Raw genomic sequence first — 14,668 nt, forward strand, 5'->3', positions numbered from 1 at the left:
ATCATTTTGGTGATAAAATGTAAGAATGCAATGTAGAATTAGAGTAAAATAAAACTTTAATAATAATCATAAAAACGGGTGAGTTGAGCCACTGGCTCAACTTAACCCAGGCCTTTTGGCTCAAATTACCACACTACTGCCATTTTAACAAACTTGTGTCATCCAGCAGTTTAGAGCTAACGTCATGCACATTAAAAAAATCACTTTGAACTTAACTGGGTGAGTAAAATGGATGACACTTCAAAAATGTGTGGTCACACAACTGTCAATGGGATGCTGAACAGACACTGTTTTGGAGAACAAACAAGCACATGGCAGAGGGGCCGGGAGGAGGAATAGAACATGGCTGGCAGCTAATAAGGACTGTGGCAGCTCCTCACCCTCATAGAGAGTATAAAATGGTGCAGTGCCTGCAGCAGAGTGAGCAATTTCTGTTGCCCTCCTGTTGTTGACTGTTTTCTCCCTCTCTGTTGCAGGGACCGATGACAGCGATGGCAGCCAAGCTCCCCTCCTTTGCCAGAGCCTCCGCTCACTAAGCCAGCACCACCCGCACCATCTACACAACCTCCCTGCCACCACCCCCTCACTCTAAGAAAATAAACACCTTTGCTTGCACCTATTCCGGGTCTGCTGTGTCTGTTCTGTCCATCACTGCAGCAAGTTGCTACACTGGTGGAGAATGCAGGAATGGGCACAGTCCGAACTCCCATACCACAGTATCTAGTAGAGACTCAGGGAGTCTCCCCTTCCTTTCAGGGGAGGCCCAGCTGGCCTACTATGCCCTCCTGCCAGGGGACGCAACCGACTACGACGCAGTTAAGGAAGAGATCCTGGTGCACTGTGGACGCCCTATGCCAACGACCCCTGGCTAGCTGGTTGTGCCTTCCATGCCCTCTCCCAACCATGAGCCCCCACCAATTCTGTGAAAGTAGATGGCACACCTACCCCAGCCCTGTTGGACTCAGGAAGCACCATCACCCTGGCCAAGCCAGCAATCCTACCCCAGGCCATTAAGCCGTGCATGAGCATGGGGGATGTCCGGGCCACTGCTAGTCGGAAAAGTATCTGAATTTCCTGTGCCTCTACTTTTAGGGAGAGACTGGTGGGGGTTCCCTGTGGTTCTATCCACACCACCATGCGAAAGCTACTGGGACCAGGAGACAGAGGACAGAGTCCTGTGGCAGAACCCAGCCCAACTGGCCTACCTGGCTCAAGGGGAGGACAGCATAGATGCGGGGGCAGACGGTAAGATGACAATAACCCAGTTTCTGCTGTGTTTCACCTGGCAACCCTCAAAGGCAACTTCAGGCAAGTACATGAGGAAGGCAACCACTTGAAGCACTGGTGTTGAAGGCGTTGCAGATAGGAAGGGAAAATCAGCAGGCTGACCAGGCGCTGCCCACCTCATACTTCATGATAAGTGAAGGGCTCCTCTACTATCACACCAAATGGCAGGACTAAACAAATGACCTCCTGTTTGTCCCCCATTCCAAGGTTGACCTGTTGATGCACCTGGCCCATTCACACCCACTAGGTGGCCAACTGGGGGCCCACAACACCCTAGGGAGGCTGAGGGACTGATTCCACTGGCCAGGCGTGACCCCCAGTGCCAGCAAACCTCCCCCAACAAGCCCACACCCACTTTGCTTATCCCACTCCTCATTATTGGTGTCCCCTTGAAGGGTGGGCATGGATCTGGTAGGGCCATTTCCAAAAAACTCCTGGGGCCATGAATATATACTGATCACCATGGATTACACAACCGGTACCCCGAGGAGGTCCCACTCCAAAAAGTGACCAGACACACAAGTGACCAGACACCCAAATATACAACATTAACCTGCTGAAAAAATTTATTGAGCCTGTCCCTGCTGTGTCAGCTTTTTATGATGTCACCTCAGGGCATACCTAGGTCCAGAAGGGAGAGGACCTGACCCCTTCAAAGTGGCAAGAGTTGGTGGACCAAGTTTCTGACATGTTCTCTGGGTGGAACCAGGACTGACACACCTGGTCCAACGTGAAATCAAGAGCCTACCGGCAGTGGTGGTATGACAGTGGCCCTACCAAGTCCCAGAGGCCCACTGCCAGGGTATTGAGAGAGCAGAATGCTATGGGACGGGATCATCGAAGAATATGCCCACTTCATCTCCATCCTGGACCTGACAAAAGAAGACTGGCAGGTAGCCACAGCCCTGGATGCCAAGCCCAAGACCGCATTTAGCATCTCTGGTGGCCACTGACAATAGCGGGTTCTCCCTTTTGTTCTTCACAGAGCACCCGGAACCTTCCAGCAGCTCATGGAATTAGTCTTACGCCCACATCAGCTGTATTCACTCATACACATTGTTACGTTCCCTATGGTCTAGAGGTATGAGAGAACGTACAATAAATATATATATATATATATATATATATATATATATATATATATATATATATATATATATATAAGGAAAAAATCTCGTCTCAAAATCACAACTCAAGACAACAGGTTATTCATTTGGGCGTTTTTGGGTGACGCCGATTTAATCTAGTCTGTGTTCAGATTAATTTGTTTTAATAAAAAGAAACTCAACAAAAATAGCTAATTAAATAACAATACAATTACCTCAGCAACGGGACCCAAAAAAAGCAACAAACAAAAAAAAAGATTCGCTAACTTTTTACCAAAACTAACTTACCTCACAAAGAAAAGATGCATTAAGCAAAATAACGACAGGTTGTTGCCCTTCCTCCCTGTCTGCCACAAAACATGAGAAAAGATTCATACACAAAAAGAAAGGAATCCCGTTCCCTACAAATACCGGGACATTTTCTTTATCAGCTTAACTGATGCCACGCGATGTTACCACAGCACCTTTACAAAAGAGTAATTTCTTACACCAACGTTTAAACCAAAACCACTCTCTGCGTTTAAACTCAACAGTCTTTCTCAACAGTCTTTATACCACACAAATCATCACGTCTCTCTCTCTCTCTTTTTTTTCCACTGCCAGCGTGGTGTCGATCTTATATGCCATCACCGACCGAGCCAGGTAGTCAAAAAGCAGGTGCTGGTGATTATCACCTAATTAAGGGGAGAAAGCGGCAGAAAGAACACACAGAGAGAGAGAGAAACACGCAGCAGCCCCTCCAACAACAACAATATAAAATGACATTCGATGCACAAATGTTATTAAAAAACATACGTCAGGGACGTAACACCCCCACCAGTAAGTTTTTTTTATCTATATGGAGAGAAAAACCACCCCCCAAAAAACTCACATTTCAGTACCACAGGCTCGAGACAGCGCATCAGCCATTACGTTATCAGAGCCCTTCTGATGCCTAATGCCAAGGTTAAAGCCCTGTATAATAAGAACCCAGCGGATGTATTCGCTGGTTCACATTTCGCATTTGAGACAAAAAGGTTAGCGGATTATGGTCTGTAAAGACCATTACAAATCTGCAACCACCACCAAGATAAACTTCGAAATGCTGCAGCGCCAAAACTAAAGCAAAAGCCTCCTTTTCTATAGTGCTATAGTTGAGCTGACACTTCGAAAATTTCTTAGAGAAATAACATACATGGTGGTCAATACCCTTGTCATCTTCCTGCAGTAACACTGCGCCCGCCCCCAAGAAGCTAGCGTCCACCTCCAGCTTAAAAGGTCGAGAGAAATCAGTAGCAGCCAAAACAGGCGCATGTGAAAGAAGATCCTTTGCTGCAGAAAAAGCATTTGCACAACCATCTGACCACATCTGTCCAAAGCGTCTCTTATTGCTTAGGAGATCTGTTAGAGGAGCAACAATAGTGGAGAAATTTCTGCAAAATCCTCGATAATAGACACACATTCCCAAAAATCGCCTTAACTCTCTCTTATTCCCAGGTGCCAGAAACTCTAGAATTGCGGAAACTTTTGCTTCAACTGGTTTCACTGACCCTCTACCTACTTTCTTTCCTAGGTACGTTACCTCGGCTTTTGCGAACTCACATTTAGCTAAATTCAAGGTAAGGGAGGCGTCAGCCAGACGTGTAAAAACTTCCCGGAGAGTTTTTATGTGGTCCTCCCAACAGTTTGTATACAGTACGATGTCATCTAAATAAGCTTCGCAGTTTGAAATGCCAACCAGGACTTTATGCATAAGCCGTTGAAACGTGGCAGGTGCATTTCGCTTTCCAAAGGCTAAGACGGTATACTGGAGAAAAGTATCGGGTGTAACAAAGGTAGAGATTTCCGAAGCACGGGGGGTCAACGGAACTGGCCAATAGCCCTTCAAAAGATCGAGCTTAGTCACAAAAGAAGCGGCTCCAACTCGATCTACACAATCATCAACACGAGGAAGGGGAAAAGAATCAGCCTTGGTCAAACTATTTACACAACGGTAATCTGTGCAAAAACGATAGGTGGAATCTGGTTTAAGTACCAGCAAACATGGAGAGCTCCATGGGCTTTCACTCAATCAGCTAAATCATGTTGCAACAAATACTCCACCTCAGCTTTCATTATTTCGCGTTTATGGAGGTTCACGCAGTATGGATGTCGTTTTATCAGAGAAGCATCTCCTACATCCACATCGTGATGTAACACACAAGTAGAAACATGAGTAACCTCTTCCACCTCATCCTTTATGACGTCATTGACAGAGACAATGCCAGAGGCGACCAGTGACGGGGGCGAGCTTGTCTCTTCGTGTTTTAAATAGGGCTTCAACATGTTCACATGACAGACTCTCATCTTCCTGCGACGATCAGGGGTTTTTATGACATAATCTGTCTCAATAATTTTTTTCTCCACAGTGTAAGGACCTGTGAATTTTGCGGAGAAAACTGTACCAGGTACAGGTACTAAAAGGTCTAGTACTAAAACAGGGTCGCCGACTCGGAACTCTCGTTTTACACTTACTTTATCAAACCGTTGCTTCATTTTTGACTGTGTGCAAGTCAAATGCTTACGAGCAATATCGCACGCAGTGTGTAGTCGAACTTACATAGTCTAACAAAGACACAGGTGACTGTTCTTTAGCCAACAGCTGTTCATACAACATCTTTAACGGACCCCTCAGTATGTGTCCAAAAACTAGTTAAGCAGAGATGAAACCTAAGGACTCTTGAACTGAGTCACGGATGGCAAACACAAGAAATGGCAGTGCTTCTGGTAGTCAAAAAGCAGGTGCCGGTGACATTTTCTTTATCAGCTTAACAGATGCCACGCGATGTTACCACAGCACCTTTACAAAAGAGTAATTTCTTACACCAACGTTTAAACCAAAACCACTCTCTGCGTTTAAACTCAACAGTCTTTCTCAACAGTCTTTATACCACACAAATCATCACGTCTCTCTCTCTCTCTTTTTTTTCCACTGCCAGCGTGGTGTCGATCTTATATGCCATCACCGACCGAGCCAGGTAGTCAAAAAGCAGGTGCTGGTGATTATCACCTAATTAAGGGGAGAAAGCGGCAGAAAGAACATACAGAGAGAGAGAGAGAGAGAGAGAGAGAGAGAGAGAGAAACACGCAGCAACCCCTCCAACAACAATATAAAATGACATTCGATGTACAAATGTAATTAAAAAACACACGTCAGGGACGTAACACACATGGATAGACCGCCTGCATTCAGGGAAGACCTGAGCGAGCTCTGGGAGGCCAGGCTGATCGAAAATCCATGTGTCATCTGGGGCTGACCGAGACACAGGACCTGGGGTACCACGTTGGCAGTGGCCTATTAAAACCTCAGGAGAAGTAGATCAAAGTGGTCAAAGAGTACCCACGACCCATCACTAAGTGACAGGCATGTGCCTTCTTGGGGTTAGAAGGGTATTATCATTGGTTTGTCCCTAACTTCTCCTTTCTAGCCTTTAGTAGAAGAAGGGCCAACCAGATCGGGTATGCTGGACTGAGGCAGTGGAGCAGTTGTTCCAGACCTTCAAGCAGGTGTTCACCAGCTCACCAGTGTTAAGAAACCTGGACTTTGATTGGCCCTTCATTGTGCACACCGACGCATCAGAGACAGGGCTGCTCTCTCAAACCTCTCAAAACTGGCCATAAAAGTGGCTGTCATGGAACTCTGTTACTACCTGTCAGGCAAGCACCTCACATGAGTCACAGACAACGCCCCATTACAGTGGATGGCCAAAGCAAAGGACACAAACACTCGGATAACCCGATGGTTTCTCTTGTTACAGTACTTCTTGTTCCAGGTCCAACACCGAGCGGGGGCCCACCACGGCAATGCCAATGGACTCTCACTCTCATGCTGACTCACCAGCACCACCCACACCACCTACCTACATGACCTTCCTGCCACTACCCCCTCATGCAAAGATAATAAACTCAGGTTTGCTTGCACCTGTCCTTCCTCTGCTGTGTCTGTGTTCTGCCCGTCACTGCAGCGAGTTGCTACAATCTATACAATTAGATTCATAGGTGTTTGGACAGTGACACAATTTTCATAATTTTGTCTCTGTAAACCACCACAATGGATTTGAAATGAAGTAATGAAGAAATATGTGATTGAAGTGTAGACTTTCAGTTTTAATTCAAGGGGTTTAACAAGAATATTGCATTAACCCTTTAGGAATTACAGCCATTTTTTTACATAATCGCTCTATTTTCACAGGCTCAAAAGTAATTGGACAAACTAACAATCATAAATATTAGGATTATATTTAATACTTGGAAGCAAATGCTTTGCAGTCAATGACTGCCTGCAGTCTGGAACCCACGGACATCACCAAATGCTGAATTTCCTCCCTTGAGATGCTTTGCCAGGCCTTTAATGCAGCTGCCTTTAGTTGCTGCTTGCTTGTGGGTCTTTCTGCCTTTAGTTTTGTCTTCAGTAATTAAAAAAGCATGCTCAGTTGGGTTGAGGTCAGGTGACTGACTCTGCCATTTAAGAGCATTCCATTTCCAAGCTCTCGGGTTGCTTTCACGGTACATTTTGGGGCATTATCCACCTGTACTGTGAAGCTCTGTCCTATCAGTTTTGCAGCATTTGACTGAATCTGAGAGCAAGTATAGCTATATACACTTCAGAATTCATTACACACACACACTGATCAGACATAACATTAAAACCACCTGCCTAATATTGGGTAGGTCCCCCTTCTGCCACCAAAACAGCTCTGACCCATCGATGCATGGACTCCACAAGACCTCTGAAGGTGTTCCATGGTATCTGGTTAACACCTTGCTATCTGGTCAACACATTGGATTCTTTGTCATGTTCCTCAAATCATTCCTGAATTTTTGCAGTGTGGCAGGGGACATTATCCTGCTGAAAGAGGCCACTGCCATTAGGGAATACCATTGCCACGAAGAGGTGTACTTGGTCTGCAACAATGTTTAGGTAGGTGGTACGTGACAAAGTAACATCCACATGAATGCCAGGACCCAATGTTTCCCAGCAGAACATTGCCCAGGGCATCATAATGCATCTTCTCATAGTGCATCCTGGTGCCATCTCTTCCCCAGGTAAGCGATGCATGCACACTGGCCGTCCACATGATGTAAAGGAAAACATGATTCATCAGAGCAGGCCACCATTGCTCCATGGTTCAGTTCTGATGCTCAAGTGCCAACTGTAGGCATTTTCAGTAGTGGACAGGGGTCGTCATAGGCACTCTGTCCAGTCTGCAGCTATGAAGCCCCATACACAGCAAGCTGTGATGCATTGTGTGTTCTGACACCTTTCTATCATAGCCAGCATTAACTTTTTCAGCAATTTGTGTTACAGTAGCTCTTCTGTGGGATCGGACCGGACAGGCTAGCCTTCATTCTCCACATGAATCAGTGAGCCTTGGGCACCCATGACCCTGTCACTGGTTCACCGATTGTCCTTCCTTGGACAACTTTTGGTAGGTACTAACCACTGCATACCGGGAACACCCCACAAGACCTGCCATTTTGGAAATGCTCTGACCCAATTGTCTAGCCATCACAATTTGGCCCTTGTCAAAGTTGCTTAGATCCTTACTCTTGCCCATTTTTCCTGCTTCCAACACATCAACTTTGAGAACTGACTGTTCACTTGATGCCTAATATATCCCAGCCGTTGACAGATGCCATTGTAATGAGATAATCAATGTTCTTCACTTCACCTGTCAGTGGTTTTAATGTTATGGCTGATCAGTAAGCTTACTACAAAATTGAAGTAAAATTATATAAACTACATATGCATGTGCTCTGTGGAGAACAGCAGCAGAGATATTTATTGAATTCTTGTATTATGATGTAGCCCTGATAAACAACATTCTGTTTCATTTTCTTAATTTAAACTCCGTTCATGTTTTGAGAGCAAAGACATACACGGCTTTATCTCTTTGGCAATTGTGAACAAAGGAAGCTAAGATATGTTGGAAAGATGTTTTGTTGCTCTGCTCTGAAGTCACACTGCAGGTTATTTAGGTTCCAACAGGATAAAAATTAGGCAAAAAGTAAACATATGAGATATAATTTATTTTTGTCGATCTTAACCGCAGACACCACATTTTGTGGTAGACATTTAAATCATCCAACTTGATAACCATCGCAATAGTTAGAATCTATTGGCGATTCCTGACACTATTATCAGTCATTCAAAGCTTACTGGAAATCCCAATTCCAATGCTGTCTCTGATGCATTTCATTGCATTTGAAGGTGGACAAAGCTTTAGTTCAAGCTAAGCACCTTAAATTGCTTGCTATTGGCCTAAATAGTCAGCTGGGGCAATCAATCATTTGACCACTAGTTTCGATGTGGCGTTCTGTGAGATTAGTATGACCAGGCAACTTTTGTTTTTTGGAACATGGTTTCTGAAAGAGACTGTGGTGGATTAAGCCACATTTCCAGTTCACCTCCAGTCCTAGCTCCTTACTCGAAGGAACCACATCACCAGATCAACAGAACCACCTCCCTCCATGGTTTCAGGAGACTGTGCATTGCCTGTCAGAGTTTTGGTCCTTTTTTCTGTTTTTTGTTGTGTTATGTTTTTTTTCCCCACTAGATGTCACCCAGCCTTAGTTTTTCTTTGTTGTAATTGGTTTCATTGCTTTCACCTGTGTCTTGTTCCCGTTCTGTGTATTTAAGCCGTCCCTTTTGCCTTTGTTCCCCGCTTGGTTATTGTTGTTTCCTAAGCCCCTGTTGTCTTCATTGTTACTATCTTCTGTGTTTTTTCTAGCACCCTTGCCTTGTTTTTTTTTGTCTTTTTTCCCTGTTTCTCTTTTAGTTTTTGGCGGTCTTCAGTTCCCCTGCCTCATCTTCATTTTTGAGATCCTTTGCCTTCTTGTTTCTCCCCATTTTTGCCCTTGTGTTATTTTCTTGATTTTTTTTAAATAAAATTCTTGTGTATCACCTCAGTGTTTGCATCATGGGTTCACCACCTCAATGGTAAAATGTCTGTCCCTCATGCCGGAGACCTGGGTTTGATCCCCGGTCCTGACATTGCCCCTATCTGTTTGTCTTATCTCATAGTTTATTTTCCCAACTTGCCATGTAACCTCAAAGGTACAGGTGTACACAAATTTGTTGGTACCCTTCCATGAAAAAGAAGAACCCAGAACTATCTCTGAAATAATTTGTAACTGACAAACGTTAATGGCATCAATCACTGTTAATTCCATGTTTAACACAAATCAGACATTACGTTTGATTTTCGATTAAACTGAATATTTTACACAATGACCCAAATGAAAATGACATGGTACCCTTAACTTAATATTTTGTTGCACCACCTTTAGCAACAATCGCTGCCAACAAGCAATTGCAGTAGTTTACAAGGAGACGTCTGCTTCAGGTAACAGGTATTTTGGCCCATTCTTCCTGAGCAAGCTGCTCTAACTGTCTGAGGTTTGAAGGGTACCTTCTGCACACTGCATTTTTCAGATCTTTCCACAGATGTTCAATAGGATTAAGATCAGGGCTCATAGAGGGCCATTTAAGAATAGTCCAAAGTTTTTTTTCCCCAGCCATTCTTGAGTGCTTTTAGCTGTGTGTTTTAGGTCATTATCCTTTTGGAGGACCCATCACCTGTGACTGATTGAGAGCTTTCTGAAGCTGGGCAGGATGCCTTGGTAGTCTTGACCCTTCATTGTGCCCTGCACAGATTCAAGGCCCGCTGTGCCAGATGCAGCAAAGCAGCCCCAAAACATGACTGAGCCCCTCCTCGTTTCACAGTAGGTATGGTGTTCTTTTATTTGAAAGCTTCATTTTTCTGTCTGTGAACATACAGCTGGTGTGACTCGCCAAAAAGCTCTAGTTTTGTTTCATCAGTCCAAAGGACATTCTCCCAGAAACTTTGTGGCTTGTCAACATGCATTTTAGCAAATTCCAGTCTGGATTGTTGATGTTTTTCTTTCAGTAATGGTGTTCTCCTGGGTCTTCTTCCATGGAGCCCATTGTTGTTTAAAATGCGATCAGATAGTGACGTACCTTGACCTTGGAGTTCAGCTTGAATGGCTTTGGATGTTTTCCTTGGCTCTTTATCTACCATCCACACAATCCTTCTGATCAACCTGGGGTTGCATTTCTTCTTGCGGCCACGTCCTGGGAGGTTGGCTACAATACCATGGACTTTATACTTTTTAATAATATTACTTTTTAATAATATTTGCAACTGTAGTCACAGGAACATCAAACTGCTTGGAGATGGTCTTATAGCCTTTACCTTTAAGATGGCTATCTACAATTTTCTTTCTGAGCTCCTCAGACAACTCTCTCCTTTGCTTTCTCTGGTCCATGTTCAGTGTGGTGCACACAATGATACCACCCTACACAGTGGCACGTTTTCTGTCTTTAAATAGGCTGATTGGCTGTTACAAAGATTGAAGACACCTGTGACACGAATTAAGGTTAAACAATTAGTTTGAAACATGATTAGAATGCAATGATTTCTAATCTTTTTTAGGGGTACCAAGAAATCTGTCCAGGCTGTTTTAGATTATCTTGGTAAAATAAACAGTAAGTCATTTCTCTTCAAAATTTTATTGGTTTAATCTATGGGCAGGCAGGTATATATGAGACTATTGCTTTTGGTTTAATCACTTTTCAGGATCAATGAATCATTGTTTCAAACAACTGTAAGGGTACCAACAAATTTGTCCACGTCTGTATAAAGGTCTTGCCCTAGTCAGTGAGAATCTCTTTCAGGATTCCAACTCAGGAGATCATGTGTGCAGAGATGTTATGGTGTGGCATTTCTAATGGTTATCTCGTTATCTGGTATAATGGCCCATGGTCTTTTAAGGAGACCTTGCTTAATGGGAAGGGGGCACATTGGCACTTTTCAGTGGCCAGAGGATTCACCAAATGACATTCATGGCAGGTGATGCACACCACCTGTTCACATTGCCACAAATGCCCACCCAATATAAATAAGCTGTGAGACGATTTAGTGTCTTGTGCTGCCTGAAATGCCCCATCAAAGATTGTGGTGAGCTGCATTGAAAAAGCTCTTTGGCACCAGCAACTGGGTGCTTTCCTCATTTGTTTGAGTGTCTTGTGTGATTTTATATAACCAGTAACAGGGGTTCCAAATACCTTTTGGGTAAACAACCCTAAATTGACATTAAAATTACATATTTATAATATAGGACTTCAGTAATTCTTGAACATTTCTTTTATACCCCTAAAATATATATGTGTAAGGTAAGTGACCAAAAACCAAAAGAATATTCCTTGTTCTTACTTACCAGACAAATAAGAAGTGTTGTGTTATAGGAATACACAGCCTGACACAGTCTCCGGCAGCATGAGTGGCATTGTTTACACATTCGCCTGTATATCTTATGTATATCTGGTTTTAAAATCAATATTCACTAGATTGCATGTCAGAGCCAAATAATCCTGGTCTGTCAGGTTTCCAAGTTTTAACTGCAGAGCAATGTTTATCACACTGACAAGCTCTGTCTTCCTTAACACTTCCCCTCCATCATCATTATTGTTATGGGCTGTGTCTCAAATCGAAAACTCTGACCAGAAAATCCAGAAGACTGGTAAGCAAAAAAAGATCTTTTGGTGGGTTTGAAGGCGACATGACAGGTTTTCAAAATTCAATATCTAACTATAATATGAAAATTGGTTAGTGTTAGTAATGTACATAATGTCCTGTTTGTTTAGTGGAGGTAGATGGATGGGGAAATTTATCTACTTTCATTGTGTGTCAGGATAAGCTAAAGTAAAGTTCGAGACGATTCAGGTTATTGATTCTCAAGCACAAAATTAGTTTGCTAGTTTACAGCTATTGCATTCTTATTTCCACAATTGACTATCTATAAAATTTAAATGAAAATATCTCTAAAACTATTTTTTTTGGATATTTTTCTAGATATATTACGTTGATTTCCATAACTCTAAGGAACAGGTACAAAAAGCTCTGAAACACAAATTTGATTTTGGGGCAGTTTGACTGTATATCTTCTTGACAAGATATTCTAACATGATGCCAGAATAATAATTGTAATATAAAATAGATTGTCACATGGCAACTTCATCTTCACCTGTCAAACTGCAGAGGAAATTTGGAGGTCACTAAAGAAAAACCCATAGAATTTGGTTAAAAAAACCTTGATTTGTGCCAAACCCCCAAGAAAAGGCTCTACCCATTTTATTGTCATTGCTGTCTTTGTAAAATAGGGATGACCATTTTTCAAACTGACACTTTGATATAAAGTATCAGAAAGCATTTGTAGAGTTATCACAAAATTGTAACACTGACCCTGTCTAATTTACATTTCAGCAGTGCAGTGAGTGTGTCAATCCACATACTCTTCATTTGATCTTCATTTTAATGTTGAACACCCCTGGCACTGCGATCTTTATATTACACCTACACACCATTTAAAAAAAAGAGAATGTTTCTCATAGGTTTGACTTCTCTATGCACGTCTCTAACTCTCAATTCAGCAGAAAATACTGTCACTTATCTGGGCCATTGACTGCAGGTTGCATGTTTGCATCCATCGTTAGAGGTTTAGGTCTGCGCTAAAATGAGCTTAAACTCAATGGGCAGAATTGTCCAGTTAAACTGGGTTAAGCTAAATAGGTTACTGAGCCCTTGTTGCTATGATGACATTCGGCAAAGCACTGAATATTTTTATATTTTGTTGTTGAATGGTGTATCATTTTCTCATTTATTACATTTAAATATTTATTTTTATGGACATGCAGAGTGTAGAAGTGAACAGTAACTCCAGCAATAATTTGTTATTTAATTTTTCAAGGCCTTTGAACGAGAAGATCTTGTTATTGCAGATCCTGGTTGGGAGTTTCCTCTACATAAACTGCTTGATGATATTCACATTTCTGACAAAGGATGTACTTAGGGAAGAAACTCGATACATTTTGTTTGCACAAACCCTTTTTGTGGACATTGCTTTCATACTGTTAGCAGACTTGCTTTCAGTTGGGACTTATTTCCAGTACCCGTGAACATGGGTATTTGATCTCTCAGTTTTGTAATTCAAAATTTTTTCACTTGTTGTACACCACTGACTCTGGAGAAACGTTGTCTCATTTCACTGTGTACTGCGTCAGCTATATATAGTTGAAATGACAATAAAAACCTCTTGACTTGACTTAACTTGACTTGCTGCTCTGTTCTCCTATGCTGTGTGTAATGCAGAGATAATGTTAGTCAAAGAATGGCAGGCAAATGGTCGTGCTGTAATTTGTTATCCTTTTCCTTTTTATGCTCATTATCATTGTCTTCACCTACATCAAGATAATGACTGCAGCCAGATCTGCTTCCTCTGAGAAAAAGAAATAAACCAATAAGAAATAACCAATAAGAAATCAACCACAGTCTCAGAACATGGCATGGCAGCTGCTTCTGTGCATGATGCAGTATTTTAACCCATATATAGAAATGGCATATTATAAGGTTGAAGAAATGACACTTAAGAATATAAAATAATCTTTTATATTCCAATTTAATATTTTTTTTAATTTGTACCATGTAGTCTTAGTCCATTGATTTATGGTCTCAGAGATGAAAAATTTTTCCATGTTTTAAGATATTATGCTTTGTGTGGTACTGAATGCCTTTTCTCTACATTAAGTGAAATCGAACAATTGAAAATAAGACCAATTTAAACAGAATACTGGATATCATAAAATCAGAGATTATTGTTTGTGATTTTTAAATTGTATGTCGAAAAATGACAGTTCCTTATTTGTACCTTATTTGTACCAAATATATACCTATATATATGGGAATTACTTCCCTTAGCACTGGCTGTGTACCTACATAAACCAGCAGTTATAACCTCGTAGTAACCTAGTAACCTCGACCCCTGTCATCTATCTAACTATAGGCCAATATCAAACCTCCCCTTTATCTACAAGATCCTAGAAAAAGTTGTAGCACTGCAGCTATGCTCATACCTACATAGGATTAACATTCATGAAATGTATCAGTCAGGATTTAGGCCTCATCATAGCACAGAGACAGTGCTGGTTAAAGTGGTAAATGACTTACTACTGGCCTCTGATCAGGGTTGTGTCTTCTTGCTTGTGTTGCTTGACCTTAGTGCAGCTTTTGATACCACTGATCATGCTATTCTCCTCGATAGACTAGAAAATGTTGTAGGCGTTAAGGGAACGGCCCTCTTATTGACTGATCGTTATCAGTTTGTAGATGTAAATGGTGACTTCTCTATGCATACTAAAGTAAAGTTTGGTGTTCCACAAGGCTCTGTTTTAGGCCCAC

General features: G+C 42.2%; 1 pseudogene; it reads left to right on the top strand.

The window, feature by feature from the left end:
* Positions 1 to 311: 311 nt before the first annotated feature.
* LOC128320218 (uncharacterized) lies at positions 312 to 14,052 on the top strand (annotated as a pseudogene).
* The last annotated feature ends 616 nt before the right edge of the window (positions 14,053 to 14,668 follow it).

This window comes from Pangasianodon hypophthalmus, chromosome 14 (genome assembly GCF_027358585.1).
Source record: "Pangasianodon hypophthalmus isolate fPanHyp1 chromosome 14, fPanHyp1.pri, whole genome shotgun sequence".
Lineage (NCBI taxonomy): Eukaryota > Metazoa > Chordata > Actinopteri > Siluriformes > Pangasiidae > Pangasianodon > Pangasianodon hypophthalmus.